The sequence below is a fragment of the Elaeis guineensis genome, chromosome 8, assembly GCF_000442705.2.
Source record: "Elaeis guineensis isolate ETL-2024a chromosome 8, EG11, whole genome shotgun sequence".
Classification (NCBI taxonomy): Eukaryota; Viridiplantae; Streptophyta; class Magnoliopsida; order Arecales; family Arecaceae; genus Elaeis; species Elaeis guineensis.
Genome location: NC_026000.2, coordinates 85,127,008 through 85,147,854, shown reverse-complemented (window position 1 = coordinate 85,147,854; position 20,847 = coordinate 85,127,008).

The window sequence follows — 20,847 nt, the reverse complement described above, 5'->3', positions numbered from 1 at the left end:
CCATTTGTCAGATTTCATAGTCTATCTATGCCGCTATCGTAAGTATAATCTGAATGGATTTGAGCATTATCACAGGAGAAAATATCTTGTCATAGTCAATATTATAATGTTGATGATAATCTTTGACAACCAAACAAGCTTTATAGGTCTCCACCTTTTTGTTTGCGTCCCTCTTCCTTTTGAAGACCTATTTACATCCTATGGGTTTAACCCCTTCAGATGGGTCAACTAAATGTCCATACATCGTTGACTTTCATGGACTCCATTTTGAATTTTATGGCTTCAAGCTATTTATCAGAGTCAAACCTCTACATTGTATCCATATAGGTAATCAGGTTCTCATTATTCTCATTAAGTTCAATAGGATCCCCATCCCAGATTAAGAAACTATAGTATCTATCCAGTTGATGCGATACTCTATCGGATCTCCTTAATGATGCATCTACAATAGATTCTGAATTTGACATCATTAAATTCAATTCTGTGGATTCATTAGACTGTCGGTTCTACCTGTTGAACTTCTTCAAGTTTAATCTTAGAGGCATTAATCCTTTTCCCAAGGAATTCTTTTTCTAGAAAGACTGCCCTAAGACTGACAAACACTTTTTGTTCTTTAGCAAGGTAGAAGTAATACCCCTTAGTTTCTTTGAGATACCCAATAAAATTACATCTATCAGATCTAGCTCCTAGTTTGTCTATTTTCAAATATTTAACATAAGTCGGATATCCCCACATCCTATGGTGAGTGAGCGCTGGCTTATGTCCGGTCTATACCTTATATAGTGTTTTACTATAGACTTATTAGGAACCCTATTAAGAATATAACAAGCTGACTCGAGTGCATATCCCCAAAAATATCGGCAGAGTAGAAAAGCCCATCATAGATCAAACCATGTCTTACAGGATTCGATTCTTTTTTTTCGACACACCATTATGTTGTGGTGTTCCAAGAGGTGTCTATTGAGAGAGAATCTCATTCTCCTCAAGGTATGTCAGAAATTCACTAGAAAGATATTCTTCTCCTTGATTTAATCGAAGAATTTTAATATTCTTTTCAGTTTATTTCTCTACTTCATTACAAAACTGTTTGAACATTTTAAATAATTCAGACTTGTATTTCATCAAGTAGACATACCCATACCTCGATAGGTCATCTGTTAATGTAATAAAATAGTGATAGCCTCCTCTGGCACTTATGCTTATGGGTCCATATACATCAATATATATTAGACCTAGAACGTCACTAGCTCATTCACCTTTTTCAGTAAAAGGTGACTTAGTCATCTTTCCAAGTAAATAAGACTCATAAGTAGGTAACGATTCATAATCATCTTTATCAAGAATCCCTTCTTGAGCTAACCTATTCATCTTGTTCTTGTTAATATGACCTAGCCTATAATGCCAAAGGTAGGCATCCATGACATCGACCATCCTAAGATATTTATTTGACATGTACATTACATTAGCCCTAGATGTAATATAAATTTCATTGTTCAACTGTCCACGTAATATTGTAGCACCATTCAAAATGATATCATAAAATTTTTTCTTTATTAATATTTTATAGCCAAATGACCTACAGAAATAATATTTAAAAGAAAACTAAGACAGTAATGATATTCATTAAAAACAATAAAATGAGACTTGAATACAAGCTTGATGACTCCTAAAGCTAGAATTAAAACTGATCTTCCATCTCCAATATTCAGGAATCTCTCACAGTCTCCAAATCTCTCACCAACCTGAAGACCCTGCAATGAATTACAAATATGAACAGGACTATCGGTATCTAATATCTAGATCATTGTATCAAAAAAAGAGAAGTTACAAGGTGTTATCACAGAAGTATCTTGTCTAGCAACCGATTGCTTCTTCTTTTTTGGCCTATTCAGATCAAGGAAAGCTATACACTGAGGACAATTCCTCTGCCAATGACCCTCCTTCTTACAGTAGAAGCACTCTATCCGACTCTGATCGATCTTGAACTTAGATTTCTGGGTCTAACTTCCAGCACTTTACACCTTTTTATTTTTCTTCTTTTTTTCTTTCTTAAAGGGACAATGCCCATCTGAAGAAGATCCTCCCACTACATTCACCGTCTCCTTGTAGAGCTAAGGGCATGAGTCCAACCAAGTGTGGTGCAAGGAGATAAGGATAGAGTCTTAGTCGACTTGGACTCTTTATTTCTAATCTGATTCTAATCTAAATCAAATTTGGATTTAACCCACTGATAGAAATGAACCTAATCTAATTAGAAATCCAATTATCTCAATAAATTTCTAATCCAATTAGGAATTGGCTAATTTCAAACCCTAATCGAATCAGGATCAAATTTCTCTTGTAATCAAGATTGATCATGTCAAACCCAATCTGAGTCGAATTGAATATAATTCAATTAGGCTTGATCCAAAGCTCTTTACTCAATCAAATGAAGTCAATTAGTAATCTAATTATAAATTAATTCTCTATTTATAATAGAGTCCCAGTCCTAGTGGGACTCTACTCCAGAGTCCCAGTCTCAGTGGGACTCCTTACCAGAGTCATAATTCAATTGGACTCTTCAGCCATCAGATCTGATCAAATCTTCTAATATGTGTGACCTCATAGGTTCATCGAACCTAAGCTGATAGCATAGAAATAACTTTCTATACCAATCGATGTAACCATCTAGCAATAATGATCTGACGATCGGATAAGTCAAAGTATTGCAAAGCAATATTCTAAAATCTACTGGCGTATGGTTACTGTATATTTCATCCCTTTGATCTTAATGCTCAAAGTGACCTAAGGTTTAACTGTCAATCCTAATTTAGTCGATCACATTATATTTCTACCTTTCAAATCCATCTCATGGATTATCCTGGCCAAGATTTCATTAAATTAAAATATACTAATGCATATTTCTTACTAATTCAGAGAGGTCAATTCCATCTTGACTTACACACTGACTTGATAAGTACTTGACTGCACCCAGTATCCTTCCATCACTAAATTAAAAACTCAGATGGTCTGGTACTAAAGTATAATGAGTTGCTTATAAGTCACCGTGATGGTCTCAGATCTGAGAGACACTTATATCCATACCCTTCATGAGCTACTCTTGACGGCAAAGTACTCGGCACATGATCATGTTCGATGCGAATGTACTTCTATATTCCATCGGCATGCCATAATAGTATCTCCACACTCTTTGATTAAGAGAACAACCAACTCATATGGCACACAATGATCTATACTCAATATTGCTATCATCATATTAATAGTATATCATTTGATCATGAATATTTTTAAGGACTAAACGATAAATTTTGCTTTGTCGATCAATTATATTCCTAAGGACTTCATTACAATACAGAAGTTCAAATATAGATAATTTATAATGAAAAATATCAAATAATTTTTATTAATAAAAAATCATATACAATTACAAGAATAAGTACAATCATCAACAAGCTAACGATTAGTTTTGAGACATATTTTCCGACACCAATGACCTAATTTCTTACAAAAGAAGCATTCTGCCCGGCTCTCATCAACTTTTGATATTTTGCTCTGCTTAGGATTGGCGTCACGGGATTTTTGCATCTTCTTCTTCTTTTCTCTTCTAGAGGATTGACAACCTATAGATGAACCTCCCACAACATGCACCGGCTTCTTCTGGAGCTGGTGATGTTTCTCAAAAGTCTGCAGTAACCCTAGCAAAATATGGTAGTTCACTGTAGGCTTCGTCATTCTGTAATAACTGAGAAAGGGTGGATAGGATTTCGATAGTGAATTGAGGATAGTATCCTTGCCTAACTGTTCATGCAATAGAAAGCTAAGTTTGCTCAGATGTTCAATCTGCTCAATCATGTACAATACATGATTGGTGATTGAAGCCCCCTCTTGCATATGGATATTGAACACTACATAAAAAGTTTTATATCTCTCTGCATCCTCAAGGGTACCAAAGGACTCATTCAATATTTAAATGATTTGCTCAGGCTACGCATTCTCGAACTTATGGCTAAGCTCGTGGTTCATAGCTGCCCTCATCATGCAACGCACAGTCGTTTATCATTGAGCCACTTCATGTAAGTATCTCTCACAGCACAAGGAGTGTTGGTAGTAGGTTCTTCAGGTGCCTCATCCATAAGGATGTACAGAATCTTCTCGTGCTCCAAGATGATCTTATCTTAAACTTTCGATACCAGCTATCGAAGTTGGGTCCGATGAGCTTATCACTGTCCAACAATATATGGAGGGATAGTGTGTTGGCCATAGCTGAAAAAAAATATAAGCCTATTAGTATATGAATTACTTTCTAATCCCAAAGACATGAACTTTAGTCTAAAGGTTCTCTCACTATTTTATATGAATTGATAGCTTCTACCTCCAACTCGAGGAATTACATTAATTTTTTAGTAGGTACTAGAATCTACATAGACTGCATTCGGGCCTAAGTGTGGCTCGGCCAACCCTAGTGCATCCATGGGTAGGTTCATAATCAATTATTTCTCTAAACAACTTCTAGCAATTAAGTTTTGTCCCAGGCCTTCCTTCAGCAGGCATGTGGTGCCTCCACTAAAAATTTTGATTAAGTCTAACCATTAATATGACAATATCAAGTGCATCAAACAAATAGATGTCCAGAGTCAAGTGTGGCTCGACCAACCTAAGCATTGATCTAAAGGTATAATAAGATGGTCATATGATGAATGATAATTTCAATATCTAATAGACACCAGACGTGTGGCACCTCCAATACCTATTTAAAATATAAGACTCATTATCACACAACTTAATGGGAGGCTATGAATAAGTTATCTCATAACTGTATCATTTTATAGACCTAATAATTTAGAAGAATTGATTTCATTGATCTGAGAATAAGAGAAGAAGTTAACCTGCAAGTTATAAATCCTTCCACTGACTTCATCAAGTCATGTAAAGGATTAGACACAAGCTAATCTAAAGATATCTAAATCAGTCATACTGATTAACCTTGATGGCATGAGTTTGCTCGAATCGACTAGTGACCTAATCAAAATATAATCCATCATGTTGGCTAGGTAAGTGAGATTAGTGAGAAGGATGTGCCATTAACTTACCGTAAATGCATCTAAGTGAGTAGCTCCTAATTAAAAACCACTTGATCGAATCTGCCAAACTTACTTTAGATACCAATTGATTAATTAGTTTTGATTTGGTCCATCAAAAGATTTAGGCTCAACCAAGGAGCCATGATCATAGTCCATTTATTAAGGTCAAAAATATGGACTTGATCAAACTTCAACTATTGAGATTGATCTTAAGAAATTCTAACATAATCTAATTCAATACTTGATTAGATTTAACCAATTTTTCTACTTAGTCCATATTTATTTCTAACCATAGGTCTAACCCATTAGAAGGATCTGATTCATACTAATCCTTTATCTATCATTTTATGTTGTGTCTTAATGATCTTCAATTCTCAAATCTAGATCATTCAAACTTAATTCAAAATTAAGTATATAAAATGTGTGTTTCAGTTTGTAGAACTATTCTACCAGCATTTCAAGTAAAGCATACCATATGTTTTAATTTATGAAAATAAATTTTTTATAATATATTTAATAATTAAACATACATAGGTATGATCTAAACTTCATACATACATCACATGCATCATGACAACTTTTAGATCAATACCGATTACATCTTATGTAACATGCTATTCAGATTTTAAAATAATTTTATATCTAAATTTATCTTATTATAATAAATTATAAATTATTTTAAATTTAATTTAAATATATTTATGATCAAAATAAGTCATAAAAATCTATTCATTTTTTTTCTTCATGAAAACGGATCACAATGACACCCCTACATATCATAAGCGAATCCATCAAATGGACAAGAGAGAGAGATCAATCTCTTCGATCTCTTATGACCAGATAATCTGATGATCTTATTAATTCTAGTACTAGACTACTAAGATCTAAAATCTAAGTTCATATGTAATTACATCAATATGCAATTTTGATAAAATAGTTTATGTCATGAACATGTCCTTGATTTTATCAATCATGTTTTTCATCTAATCTAATTAGATTTGATGCATCATATATATCATATCAGATCTGAAACACATCTTATACTGATTATAAAATATCAATTTCAGATCTAGTATCAAATAAAGAATTAATTAGATACAAACATAAATACATAAGGATTAAATTTCTGGTTAAATCTATTTTGGTGTAGTGCTGAATTTTATTTGAATTCAGATCTAAATATCAATCAAAATAAATCTAATTTTGATCTAAAATAAGTCTCACTTCATAACTAAAATAATAATATTAAAATTATATTAAAATATATTTAAAATAAATTTTAAATTATATTGTTATTCCAGCAGAAATTCAACAATAATAAAATTTTGTTATAACAAACTTATAACAATCTTAATCAACCATTGATTAGGTTTATCTAATCCAATCAAAATTAGATCAAAAATTTTATTTAAATAGATTTAAATTAAATTTAATATCTAATATAAAATTTTAATTATATATAATATATAAATAATCTAAAAAAACTTAGTTATACATCCATGTATCAAAGCCTGACTCTGATACCAATTAAAGGTAAGGGAAACTATTTCTTGTGGATAATCTGGGTTGCATCTAAAAATTTTTTATAATATATATGAATAAGGATCAAATCTTTACCTGAATTATAGCAAAATTGAGGATCAAATCTTCAAAATCTAGATTCAACCTTCACGTAGGCTTGGAACTATAGATCCTCTACTTCGCACGCACGCCAAGCAACACAGAAAAATAGGATGAACCTCTGATCAAAGCACCTTCGCAAGGCAACCAAATGAGGGAGGAGAGATGCTGGTGTGATGCCTTACACTAGCAAGGGGGGACACCCAAGGAGGGCCCACAGCAAGGAGGAGGACACACCAAAGGGAAGGGGCCCCCACAAGCTCACGCCTCTCTCTCTCTCTTTCTCTCTTCTCTCAATCTGATTTCTATACTATCTCTTATGCATCTATAGGTAGAGATCCTCTCTATTTATAGATGATTCTCATGACTCAATAAGTATAGGACTCCTAATTCAAATAAGCTTTGAATCAGTCCACTACTTATGAAAGGACTCCAACTTGAGAAAAGATTGCCATCATATATGGCGCCCACAATGCACCCACTCCTACACCCATATGAGATGCCCACAACCAGCACCACACCAAGTGCTAGTCGGCCAAGGAGGGAGTCCTAGTGGAAGTAGGACTCCAAGGATTTTATCCAAAAAAGATCCAATTCGAATCCAATTCGAAGTTGGTTCGAAATAATTTCAAAAAGCTGTTAATCTTAAACTCTTTAGGACTTTTGGATCAAATCTAACTTATAATTTTAAATCCAATTCAGTTTAATTAATTCAGATCTAATCTAAAATTAATTAGCACTTAATCTACCTCTCATAGGCTTTATGGATTATAGATCAGGAATTATTCATCTCCAAGATTGAACCTGAACCTCGTGTATAGTACTAGCTATACATAGTCAACTCTTCAATCCCATTTGACTCATAACTTAATTCTCAATCAAGTTAGTTTATATGTTTAATCAAGTCAAGTACTTCCAAATTGGACACATAAACATAAGCTAATACTTTCCTACATTGTCTGACTTATGTGCATGATTTCATAGGTTCAAACACTAAGCCGGTAGCATAGAAACTAATTCTTGTACTAATCGAAGCTATCATCTAGCAATAGTTTCTGATGCTCGGATAGGTTGAATTATCGTAAAGGAATATTTCAGAATCTATGCATATGATTATCACATAATTCATCTCTTTGACCCTGAATGCTCTAGGATGATCTCAGGTTAACTGTCAATCCGAAGTTTTTCATCCACATCGTATTTCAATCTTTCAAATCCATCTCATAGATTATCCTAATCAAGATTTTACTAAATTAAAATACAGTGATAAATCATTTCTATAATCCAGAGGGGTCAATCTCATCTTGATCCACACAGACTTTACAAGAACTTGACTGTACCCAGTAGACTTCTATCATTGCATTAGAAATCTAGATAGCCCAGCATAAAGCATGGTGAGTTGCTTGCAAGTCACTATGGTGATCTCAGATCTGAGAGATACTTATACCCATATGCTTCACAAGCAGCTCTTGATAGCAGATCACTCAGCAGGTGAGTCACATATTCAGTGATAATGTACTTCTACATCTAACCTGTATGCCATAGCAGTGTCACTATACTCTTTGATTACGAGGACAACCAACCTATATAGCATACAATGACCTTTATTCGATAAACGTCATCATCCTGTAATGATGTATCATTTGATCATGAACATATTTAAAAACTATACGATAAATTCTTTCTTTATTATTCACTAACATAGTTCTAAAGAAGTAATCACAAACAAGAGTTCTACAAGGAAGATATAACTTTATAATGAATAATATCAAAATAATTTTTATTTATTATTAAATAATTCATATATAAAGAGAAACTCAATCATCACGTGATTAATTTTAAGATATAATTTCCAACACAACCTTGATTATCTTTTACCACAAATTATGATGAGAATTCATAAGTATTATGAAAATTTTAATTGCTAATCTGTTCTATCTTCCTGACATTCAATGCAATCAGATAATTTTTTTTTCAATTGGTATCAGAGCCAACCCTGTATGTTATAATCGTATAGTCAAATTTCAAGATTTTTTTGATTTTTTTATCTAATTTTGAATAAAAATTTTTGATGTGATTAAACCTTGATCTCTTTTGATATCTTTTATATATTTTCTATTTAATTTTGATTAGAGTATCGGATCGAAATTAGCCCTTGAATCCAAATTATTGAAAATCTATTTTAGTAAAATTTTTTATGTTAAGTTTTATGTTGATTTAATATCTGATTATACATAGATTTAAATCTATTTTGATAGATTTTTTATAATGTAATTCAATTAGAGAATTGAAGTTTGAATCAAGCTCAGATCTGAATTTGTTTGATAAAATTTTAGATCTGATTTCAGCATAATATTGATACATGTTTGATCACATCTTTAACCAAAATTTTTCTATGCAATCATATATATATTAAGAATAAATATTTATATTATTTTAGATCTAAATTAATTATTTTATATGAAAGAATAATATCCTATAAGTCAATTACATATGAGATGCGATCGGATGTTTTCTAAAATTGATCTTCCAAACTCATGTAATTGACATTATTATTTAAAAAAATAGGCTTCTCGATTTATTATGTGCTATATCTTATTATTATTTTTTAATATTATAATGAACTCCATAGGTCTGGATAATGATTTTAGGGTTATGATGAGATTATATCAGTGAGATCTAAATCTTTGATAGCCATGACCTAAAATATTCTGTCTTTGGTACATTGAGTCAGAGATCAATGATACAGATAAAACTGGCATGTCCTATGTATGCTCAGTGATGATGATGGTTGATCTCACAACTACTTGTGTGGTGATACTAATACAAAGATGTGGGTGCTCATTAGAAAATAGGTTCACTGAATAGACCTATGAAAGAACATCTGATGGAGTCTTATTTACTTGTCAGCTAATAATTCTCTAGTGGGAGTTGTGTAAGTGATCTTTTGACTTGAGATCATCATGATATCTTGTATACATGAATCCATATTTTAGTTTACTTCTTAACTTGATTCTCTAATCTTTATGTGGGGTATTCTGGATATGGTGAAGTATGCATGGAGATTGTGAGTGATCAATAAGGAATCAGTCACTCCTAATAAGGAGAACGAATATCCTATGGGATCTCATAGGTTGATGATTCTGGAAGTCTTTGGCCAAAGTAGGATGATAATTAGAAAGAGATTTCTAATGTATCATCAACTGAATCATCATCTTCTGATTGAGATATATTTAGATAAGCAATTGGGTTTGATATGATTCCATGTTCACAGCTCATCTAGGATGTTGTTTGATCGAAGAATTGAATTACACGATAACTTACCACTGAAAGATATTTTGATAATTTTAAATAAAATTTTATTTTTTTGGATAGTCATGATATATTATTAGACATCAATCTTGACTTGTAGACTCATCAAAATTAAAAGAGTTTAATGCAAGAATTAATTAGAAAGAGTCCTAGTTGATTGAGACTCTTGAGCTGACCAAATCTGATCGAGTTAGGATTAGGTCAAGAGTCTGTGTCCACCGCTGGCTAGATTTAAAATTCAATGGATCATACACTTTGGGAGTTGATCTTGGTCTGATTTAATTAAGATTTAATATAAATCTTAGAGTTTAATTTGATATGCTAGCACATTGTGTTAATCCAAATTCCTAGTTTGATTAAGTTTAAAGTATTTGAGCTAAACTAGACCTTTTGCCTTTGACCTGATTACATTGGATCTATTTTAATTGGACTCTTATCCAACTTAGAAGTGTTTCAAGTGTGGAAGGAGACCACCATGCCACCTAGGTTCCATGCCCAAAATTAATTTCCACCTACCCTTTTTCGCATTGAGAAGTGGAAGAGTCCTTCTTCATGAAGACTCTTATCCATCTCATCGGTTTTCTATTTTTTCTTAATTATCACATACCAGATTTTAAGATGGGATTTATGGGGCATAGAAGAGGAGGAGTCTTTCTATGTGAAGGCTCTTCTGTGCCACTTAAAGCTATGGAGAATTAATTCTCTGTGTGAAGATATGAAGCACCAAGAGTTGGCACCCCTTGGGGGTTCTTCACATCCTTTCCTAATCTATTTATATGGGGCATCCCATATGGGTTGGGTGCTAGATTTTGGTTGAAAATCAGAAGTATTTGGCATGTGATATGGGAGAAAAAAAAATCAAAGAAAAAAATAAAGAAAAAATTGAGAGAAAAAATTATAAGAAGGGTGGTGAGAAAAATAATAAGTGTTGCTAGCTTGTCTTAGGATTTAATTTTTTTATGTGTTGGAACACAATCAAATCCTAGGTTGTGAGATTTCTGAAGAGAATTCTCTCAGTGTGATCTTAGTGGCAAAATTGAAGGCAATTAGGCTTTGATACGATCATTCTTCAAGTTCGAAGCCGATAGTGTTCTTGTAAAGAAAAGGCTGCGACAGTGCACCAATTGGGAAGGACCTTGACCAACTTTTATATGGATCACCGTTGGAAAACTTCTATTTTAGAGTCTCATGGATATCACCTTCTTACCATACTACTCATTTGAGGAAGTATAAATTTCTATCTTATTGCATGCTTGATTTGTTTTGTTCGACATCTACAAGGTGATTCTAGGGTTTGAGTTTTGGCTCGACAGTTTTAATTATTAAAATTTTCGATATGCATGTTTTAAATTTTTTTAAAATTTATTTTTTACTGTATGACTAGAATCCAATAGTGATATCAGAGCCATCTTTGTTAGATTCGATCAAACAAGTGCAAAAGTTATAATATAGAATTATTCTAATTCATATATTACCAAAAATATTACATCAATTTCTAGCATCGATCTTAAAATCAAAAATTATTTTTGACTTTATATGAACCATGGATTTAAATTTTAGTTATTAAAATTTTAAATTTATGATAATATGAAATTTATTGATTCATGATTGCTTGATGCTTAAATCGATTTTTTGATTAAGGATGTAAGCATGCCTAATTCGATTAGGGTTTGTTTTTCAATATTGACTAAACTTGTTATATGTTAAGTCATTTGTGCAACCTTATATCATTATTATTTTTGGCATGTTAATATGAATGATATTATAGCTTTGAAAGGCATACCGAATTGCATAATTTGTATATTACATTTCATGTAGTAGTAGTTAGGATGTGCCAAGACCAGTTTAAGACCCTTTATAAAAATTATATTAAGTTGTAATGTCGGGATTCACTTACAAATCAAATATCAAATTCATTTGAACAATTATGTGTCTAGGTAAGTGTTAAAGGTGATTTTCTAATTACGTCCGTATGCTGGCCTAGCTAATTTTGTTGGTGTCTAAGAAAAGGTACGGGGTCTCCCACATACTAATCTAGCCAATTTGGTCTTATTGAGTTTTGGACTTAGATTGATTAGTGATGTCTACACTACAAAGATCTTCTTTCATGTTTAGTCAATAGAGTATGTCAAGATCTTAGTGAGCTTGTTGTGCTATCTATATAAGGCTTACTATAAAAATTGATATGATGTTGACTAAGTGCATATTGATGCTTATGGCATATTTGAATAGTATTGCCTTGTTGTGCTATCCACAAAGGTGACAATGTTTAAGTATGACCATATGGGATTGAAGGTTAACTTAACTAGAACACTATAGTTTGTTGTACTATCCACAAGACTATGAGTGATCTAGAGATAAGAAAAAAAATTATTGAGAATTGTATGAAGTATAATTGGTAAAGAGTTACCTACTCTTAAACTCATGAATGCTTGTTGTGCTATCCACAAGGTGTTTGTGAGGAATAAGGATCTCAACTCCACTTAGAAACATAATGATGTTTCTCATTTTTTATATTTAAGGGCTATGAAATTCGTTAAAATAGTGGGAGATGATAGGATCAAGATGCTGTCGTTAGGACACCGTGATTATCAATCAAATTCCGACTTCAATAAAAATTAAAAATATATAGAAAGTAGTGAGTCAAGTCAAATCCACAGAGAAAGTAGGATTTTGATTTGAAATCTTTGATTTTACAAAAAATAAAATAAAATTTTGGAGAAAGCAATTTAAGTCGAAAAATAAAAATTAAAAGTACGAAAAATAAATCGGATACTAAGATCTACTAACTAGAACCTAGCATCTACTTTCAATAAAAATAAATAACAAAAATTTAAAAAGCATAAAAATAAATTTAAAAAGCATAAAAATCTACTAATTAGATCCTAGCATCTACGTGCAAAAAAATAAAAGACAGAAATTTAAAGTACAGGAAAATAAATTTTGCATTAATTGAAATTAAAATTCAAGTACAAAGAATTTAAAAGAAATAATAAAATAAAATAAAAATAAAATTGTAACAAGGATTGAAGTTGATCAGCTAAGCCTCGTCGGGAAGATGGTTAATGACCTCTCTGTCTTTCGTTGTACTCTGTAGAGCGAACCGACTTTTCTCCTTCTTTTCCTTGGGTCCCTAAAGCTATTTTATTTTTTTTTCTAATTTTTTTCTATACTTTCTACTCAATTTTTCTGCTCTCCAAGCTTATTCTGTTGGGAATAGTATCCCAAAGCCAATCGTCAGCCTGTTGATGGTTGTGCTTATTTTTGTATTGTACATGAATTATGAATTAATAAAAATTATTTTGACTTTTTTCATCACAAAATGTTTCATCTTCTAATGAACTCTTATATTGTGGTGAAGTCCTTAGGACTATTTGGACTCGACAAAAGAGGATTTATCATTTAGTCCTTAAATCTGTTCGCGACCAAATGATACATTATTACCAAGGACGACAACGTTTATCAAGCATAGGTCATTGTGTGCCATATAGGTTGGTTGTCCTTTTAACCAATGAGTGTGGAGACACTAGTATGGCATACAGGTGAGATATAAGGGTACATCTGCACTGAACGTGACTGACTCCAGAGCTATTTTTGCTGTCAAGATTTGCTCTGATAGAATATGGGTATAAATATCCCTCTGACTTGAGACCGCCACGGTGACATGCAAGCAACTCACTGCACTTAGGCACTGGACTACCTGAATTTTTAATTCAGTGACGGAAGGCTGCTGGGTGTAGTCAAGTACTTGACTTATCGGTGCGTGTGTCAAGATGGGATTGACCACTCCAGTTTAGGAGCTATGTACAGTCGTGTTTCAATTTAGCAAAACCTTGGTCAGGGTAGTCCTTGTGAGGAGTCACAGGACGTTCGAGTTGAGCACGATTCGGATGATCTGATCAGGGTTGACAGTTTAACCCGGTGTCATCCTAAACACAGAGATCAAAAGGATGAATTATACAGTAACCATATTCATGTAGGTTCTAAGTGTTGCGATTGCGACCATTCGACCAATCCGATCGTCAGGTACCATTGCTTGATGGTCACTTCGATTAGTACAGGAATTGGTTCCTATGCTATCGGCTTAGGTTCGAACCTGTGGGGTCACACACATTAGAAGTTCTTATCTAATCTGATGGCTGATGTAGAATCCTACATGTTTGGGACTCAGTGATCAAGAATCAGGATTTTCAGATCATGAGTTCCACACATTATGGGTACTGGGGTCAAGAGTCCCACTGGTTGGGATTTTTCGATCAGGTTTACATATCGATGAATTTTGATGCCTGATTGCCCATCGAATTTGGACTCAGTATTTATGAGAGGTTTAATTAGTAATTTGATCGCTAATTAACTTAATTTGATTGAGTAATTATTTTTGGATCAAGTCCAATTGAATTAGATTCAGTTGGGTTTGACTCGATTAGGTTAAGAGTTGACCTAATCGTCGAGATGGTTTGTTCTCTGATTTGATCAGGGGTTGGGCTTAGTCAATTCCTGATTTGATTAGGATTTTATTGAGCCTAATTAAGCCTAATTATGTTGGGTTTAAATTAGTCTAATTGGACCTAACTTATTTTGTTCAATTAGGTTGGTTTAAATAATTAAACCACCTTGACCCAATCTCCATGCGCCACCTCACTTCCATTGCACCCATTTGGATTCATGAGAAGGAACTTCTCATGAATTTTTTCCTCACACCAAGCCCTCTCCATGCCCCACTTTAATGTGCCAAATGGATGGATAAGGATGATTGGTTGGCCATTCAAATTCAAAATAAATTTTGAATTTGAATGGGCAATCAATCTTTGCACCTTATCCCTTTTTTTACGCCCTATTTATTACATGAGAAAAGGTTTCTCATGAAATCACTCCATGCATAATTTAAGCCATGCCTCACGCTTTTAGTGGATAAGGGATGAGTTGGTGTCCATTTGAATTCAAAATTTGATTTGAATTCAAATGTGCAATTACTCATCTTTATCCTTTCTTTTGGATAAGATGTTTGATGTTGTTATAAAAGGAGGAGAAGAGTGGGGCGTGCAAGAAGAAGTTTTTTGGAAAAAAATTTTGGGGTATGAGAAGTCTTGTGCATGAGAAGGAAGTCCATATCCTTCCAAGAGAAAAAGAAAGAAAAGAAAGAAAAGTGGGTGCAAGATTTTCGATGAGTTCCCTAGAGTTTTAGCCTGGGGTTCGAGAAGTGAAAAAGTGAGCTACGAGTGTCATGAGCCCACAAAATCTCAGAGAGATCTTCAACATCTTCTCAAGAACGTCTGTTGACGATCCAGAGCATCCGAAGAATCAACAGACATCAATCGAAGGAGTTCGATCAGCATCCACCGTCAAAAGGGCTCTACAACGAGCTAGCACTCGTGAGGAGTTGATCAGACCGGGAGCTTCGTGTGGATGATCCGCAGAGGCCAGACACGCTGTGTGGCTAATCGCGATGATCAAACTCTCCCGACAGTGATCAGAGTGCGGTGATCTACTATCCGCACAAAGGTATTGTGTTCTGAACACATTACAGTAAAGTGTTTACTGTTCGAATTTGAATTTTAAATTTAAATAAATGTATGCTATATATCATATTTAGATCCTAGTATAGGATAAATTTATGTTAATTAATTAGATTAATTAATATCTTTCTACTGTAAAATCATAATTTTGAAAAAATTTTAAAATTACCATTTTACCCCTGCACTAAATTTTTTCCACAAATGGCATCAGAGCGAGTTCTTAGATATGATATATATATTTACATGCATAGATTAAGTTATAATCTAAAAGTTTAAATTTGAAATTTAAATTTTGAAAGTTGTTCGAAATTCAAAATTCAAAAAAAAAATTTGAAATTCAAAATTTGAATTTTGAATTTTGAAATTCAAAATTCAAAATTCAAAAATTTGAAATTCAAAATTTCAAATTTAAAATTCAAAATTTAAAATTTAAAAATTTGAAATTTGTTTGAAATTCAAAATTCAAAATTTAAAATTTGAAATTTGAAATTTGAAATTTAAATTTTAAAATTGGTATATTTAGATATACTTGATCCAAGTAGTAAGTAATCGAATTGGGTTGGTTGCCATGGCCGTCCGGTCATAGGAGAAAAGTAGGGTTTAAAGGCCCTTTCCTCCCAATTGATGGGGTCTCCTATGGCGGTAGGGGTGCCGTTGTAATTATATCCCATGCAGATGAAGCAGTGAAAGGAATTAATTGTAAAGGTTCAATTGTGAAATTTATCATGAATGTGTTAGATTAGATCTAAAAGAATTGTTGGAGCAAAAATCCACTTGCATCAGAGAAACTGGAGTCGAGGGAGTCGCGGTCGCCGCCGGGACCTGCAAAAGAAGTCTAAACTGGAGGTGGGGTTGCTCCGGCAAGACCCTCCGATGCTCAAGTCAATTCTCTGCCTCAACAAGAATGGAGTGCTCGAACGAAAATTTTAGCAGAGTTTTGGGATAGAAAATAGAGCTTAGAGAATAACATATCTGGGGCCCCCTTTTATAGGCAAAGGGGGCAGCAGACTGATAGCGATATCTGTAACCGTCTGGCAGTGGGCTGTCCAGAGTCAGGCAGAGTTTGTTGCGAAGAGTAGTGGAGTGGGATCGTGGATACCGCCGGGACGTGCCACATGGAGTCTGTTGCGGGTAGTGGAACGGCGTCCGTTGTCACGACTTGCCAAGAGGTGGGAGGAATCGTGCGGTATCCACCAGGGAGTGATGGAGCCGCGTGGAATCTGTCGCAGAGGGTGGAGCAGTGTGGTGGCCGTTACTGCGGCCTGCCAGGGAGTGATGGAGCCGCACGGAATTTGTTGCAGGAGGTGGGACAGGGTCATGGCTATTGCTGCGGCCCACCAGTGGACCCAGGCCTGTCGGCCGAAGTTCGGCTAGAGTGTCTGGCGGAGAGAGGCGGCTAGCCGCCCGTCTGAGAGGAGCTCAGAGTCCGGCTCCCGTAGGAGTCCGGATGAAGTTCGCCAGCAGTCAAAGTCAGGGACGAAGCCCGGCTCCCGTAGGAGTCCGGACGAAGTCTACCTGTAACTGGAGTCGGAGATGAGATCTGGCTCTCGTAGGAGTCCGGTCGAAGTCCACCTGTAATTAAGGTCAGGGATAAAGCTCGACTCCCGTAGGAGTCCGAACGGAGTTTACCTATAAGTGAAGTCATGGGTGGAGCCCGGCTCCCGTAGGAGTCCGGGCGAAGCCTTCCCGCAGTCGAGGTTGGGGACGAAGTCTGGCTCCCGTAGGAGTCCGGATGAAGCCTGCCTGTAACTGGAGTCGGAGACGAGATCTGGCTCCTGTAGGAGTCCGGTCGGAGTCCACCTGCAATTAAGGTCAGGGATGAAGTCCGGCTTCCGTAGGAGTCCGGATGGAGTTTACCTGTAAGTGAAGTCGTGGGCGGAGCCCGACTCCCGTAGGAGTCCGGGCGAAGCCTTCCCACAGTCGAGGTCGAGGACGGAGCCCGGCTCCCATGGGAGTCCGGGCGAAGCCTTCCAGCAGTTGAGATTGGGGACGAAGTCTGGCTCCCGTTGGAGTCCGAACGAAGTCTGCCTGTAACTGGAGTTGGAGACGAGATCTGGCTCCCATAGGAGTCCGACCGAAGTCCACCTGCAATTAAGGTCAGGGACGAAATCCGGCTCCCGTAGGAGTCCGGACGGAGTTTACCTGTAAGTGAAGTCGTGGGCGGAGCCCGGCTCCCATAGGAGTCCGGGCGAAGCCTTCCCGCAGTCGAGGTCGAGGACGGAGCCCGGCTCCCATGGGAGTCCGGGTGAAGCCTTCCAGCAGTTGAGGTTGGGGATGAAGTCCGGCTCCCATAGGAGTCCGGACAAAGTCTGCCTGTAACTGGAGTCGGAGACGAGATCTGGCTCCCGTAGGAGACCGGCTGAAGTCCACCTGCAATTAAGGTCAGGGACGTAGTCCGGCTCCCGTAGGAGTTCGGATGGAGTTTACCTGTAAGTGAAGTCGTGGGCGGAGCCCGGCTCTCGTAGGAGTCTGGGCGAAGCCTTCCCGCAGTCGAGGTTGGAGATGAAGTCCGACTCCCATAGGAGTCCGGACGAAGTCTGCCTGTAACTGGAGTCGGAGACGAGATCTGGCTCCCGTAGGAGTCCGGTCGAAGTCCACCTGCAATTAAGGTCAGGGACTAAGTCCGGTTCCCGTAGGAGTCCAGGCAAAGTCTTCCCGCAGTCGAGGTTGGGGACGAAGTCCGGCTCCCGTAGGAGTCTGGATGAAGTATGCCTGTAACTGGAGTCGGAGACGAGATCTGGCTCCCGTAGGAGTCCGACCGAAGTCCACCTGCAATTAAGGTTAGGGATGAAGTCCGGCTCCCGTAGGAGTCCGGACGTAGTTTACCTGTAAGTGAAGTCGTGGGCGGAGCTCGGCTCCCGTAGGAGTCCGGGCGAAGCCTTCCCACAGCGAGGTTGGGAACGAAGTCCGGCTCCCGTAGGAGTCCGGACGAAGTCTACCTGTAACTGGAGTCGGAGACGAGATCTGGCTCCCATAGGAGTCCGGCCGAAGTCCACCTGCAATTAAGGTCAGGGATGAAGTCCAGCTCTCGTTGGAGTCCGGACGGAGTTTACCTGTAAGTGAAGTCCTGGGCGGAGCCCGGCTCCCGTAGGAGTCTGGGCGAAGCCTTCCCGCAGTCGAGGTCGAGGACGGAGCCCGGCTCCCATGGGAGTCCGGGCGAAGCCTTCCAGCAGTTGAGGTTGGGGACGAAGTCTGGCTCCCGTAGGAGTCCGAACGAAGTCTGCCTGTAACTGGAGTCAGAGACGAGATCTGGCTTCTGTAGGAGTCCGGTCGACGCTGGCGGGGTCTTGCCCGTCGGCAAGACTTGGGAGTGCGGCGGAGGCTCGACCGCCCGGGGGGTTAGATGAGACGTTGCCGGAGGTCGAAAGTCGGTTGGATCCCTGGAGGGCCACCCCCGTCACGAACTTCGGCCGGAGGGTATTTTATACCCAACACCAGTCCCCCTACTTCCGAGTTCGAATTTTGAATGAAGGAAGTACAGAGAAATTTTTGCAGTCGAAGTTATCCCCTTGAATCCTGTGCACGATCGCCCCCGGATATTTTGGCATTAAATGCGCGCGTGCTGGAGTCTTTTCGAATCGAAGCAGTTCGAAGAGACCTTTCGAAATTCTCGCTGGTACGTTGGCCTAGGTACGGCATAATAATGGCTCCGTCAGCTGTCAGCCACTTTTAGCCGCCTGCCATGGCGAGTGGGACACGTGTCGAGCGCGGGTCGGCCCGTGGGGATTCGCGATCATTATGGCACCGGATCCCAGGGTCTATTTAAACCTGCCCTTCCGCCTGAAAGTTCTATCGATATCCGTCTTTTCTTTGAAAGCCCTGACCCTCCTTGGCGTCTTCTTTGGCCCTAGGCATCCTTCGAGTCATCCCTGTCCTCGCCCTTCTGCATCCTTTAGAGCAATCTAGGTTAGTCCCGGAACCTTCGTTTTTCCCTCTTGCCATTTAGGTCCTTTTCTCCTCCATTTTCTTCTGCCGCATTCCTCTGATTTAGTCTCCCGTAACCTCTCGTCCCTTGTCCCGCCTGATTTCCCTGGGAACATTAGGGTCTTTGTTTAAAACCATTTGAAATGTCTTCCGACGCCTCCGCCTTTAGCGGTTCCAGGAGTTCTTCCGCCTCAGCCCCCTAGGACCCCCATTCTATAGACGAACTCACATCTGGGGCTGGGCTTCGCCCGATTTTTGCATCGCGTACCATCCCTTGCTCTCTGACTCCGGATGAACTCCTACTGATAAGGTTTCAGTATGGAGTTCCTCTGGAGTACGACCTGGAGCTTCCTGGTCCCTCCGACCAGGCTAGCACTCCCCCACCTGGTTGTTTCTACCTGTATCAGGAGGCGTTCCGTGCCGGACTCCGGCTTCCGCTTCCGCCCTTTGTCGTCATCCTTTTTCGCTTCTTAGACATCTCTTTAGCTTCAGTTGCTCCGAATTTCTTTAGGTTTTTGATAGGGTTCCTCTCCCTTTGCCACGTAGTCGAGGTCCAGCAGTCCCTCTCTCTGTTTAGGCATTTCTATACCTTCAAGCGTCACCCTTCGGTGAAGGACTGGTGGTATTTCTCCCCTCAGTTTGGCAAGAAGGGGTTGCTGAAAGGTGCCCCCTCTTCAATCCAGAACTGGAAGGGGAAATACCTCTTCATCCATTGCCCGACTTTGAGGCTGGGCCTGCCTCCTTGGGGCTCTCTGAGAGACTCTGTCCACCGGGCTCCCAGCCTGGGGGAGGACGATCTTCAGGCCGCCCGAAAGCTTCTTGACTATTCCACTCCTTCTCTTCCCAACCTTCTGAGGGAGCAATTTTTGTTCAACATCGGTTTGAGCCCCCAAGATCCCGCGAGTACTCCATCTTTTCTTTTCTCTTCTTTTCTTCCGTCCTTCTTCTTTTTCTTCTTCTTCTTCTTTTTTTTTTTTTTTGCATGTCGCTTCTTCCTTTTTCACCCTATTGTTGATTTTCGATTTTTTCTTTTTCAGGAATGGATGCCGAAGCAGCACGGATGCTCGCTAGGGGCCTCAAGGCCCACAAGAGAAAAGGTACCGCGGCCTCTGGATCAGCAAAGAAGGCCAGAGTGGAGGAGACGGATCTGGCCGTGCCTGTCCAGGCGGCTCCCACGATCGACGTTCCTTCAGACGCTGAACCACCGACCCCCTGGGCCTCTTCAAGGAGTCCGCCGACTGGGGCTCCCGATTCGGTGGTCCGTTCCACGGAGGCGCTCGGAGTCGAGAGGGGAATGAGAAGGAAGTCGGTGGCCCGTAGGGTGAGTAGCCGCCGAGCCGTCGTTGAAGAGTCTCTTGGTTTCGAAGAAGAGCCGGAGAATCCCTTCAATGACA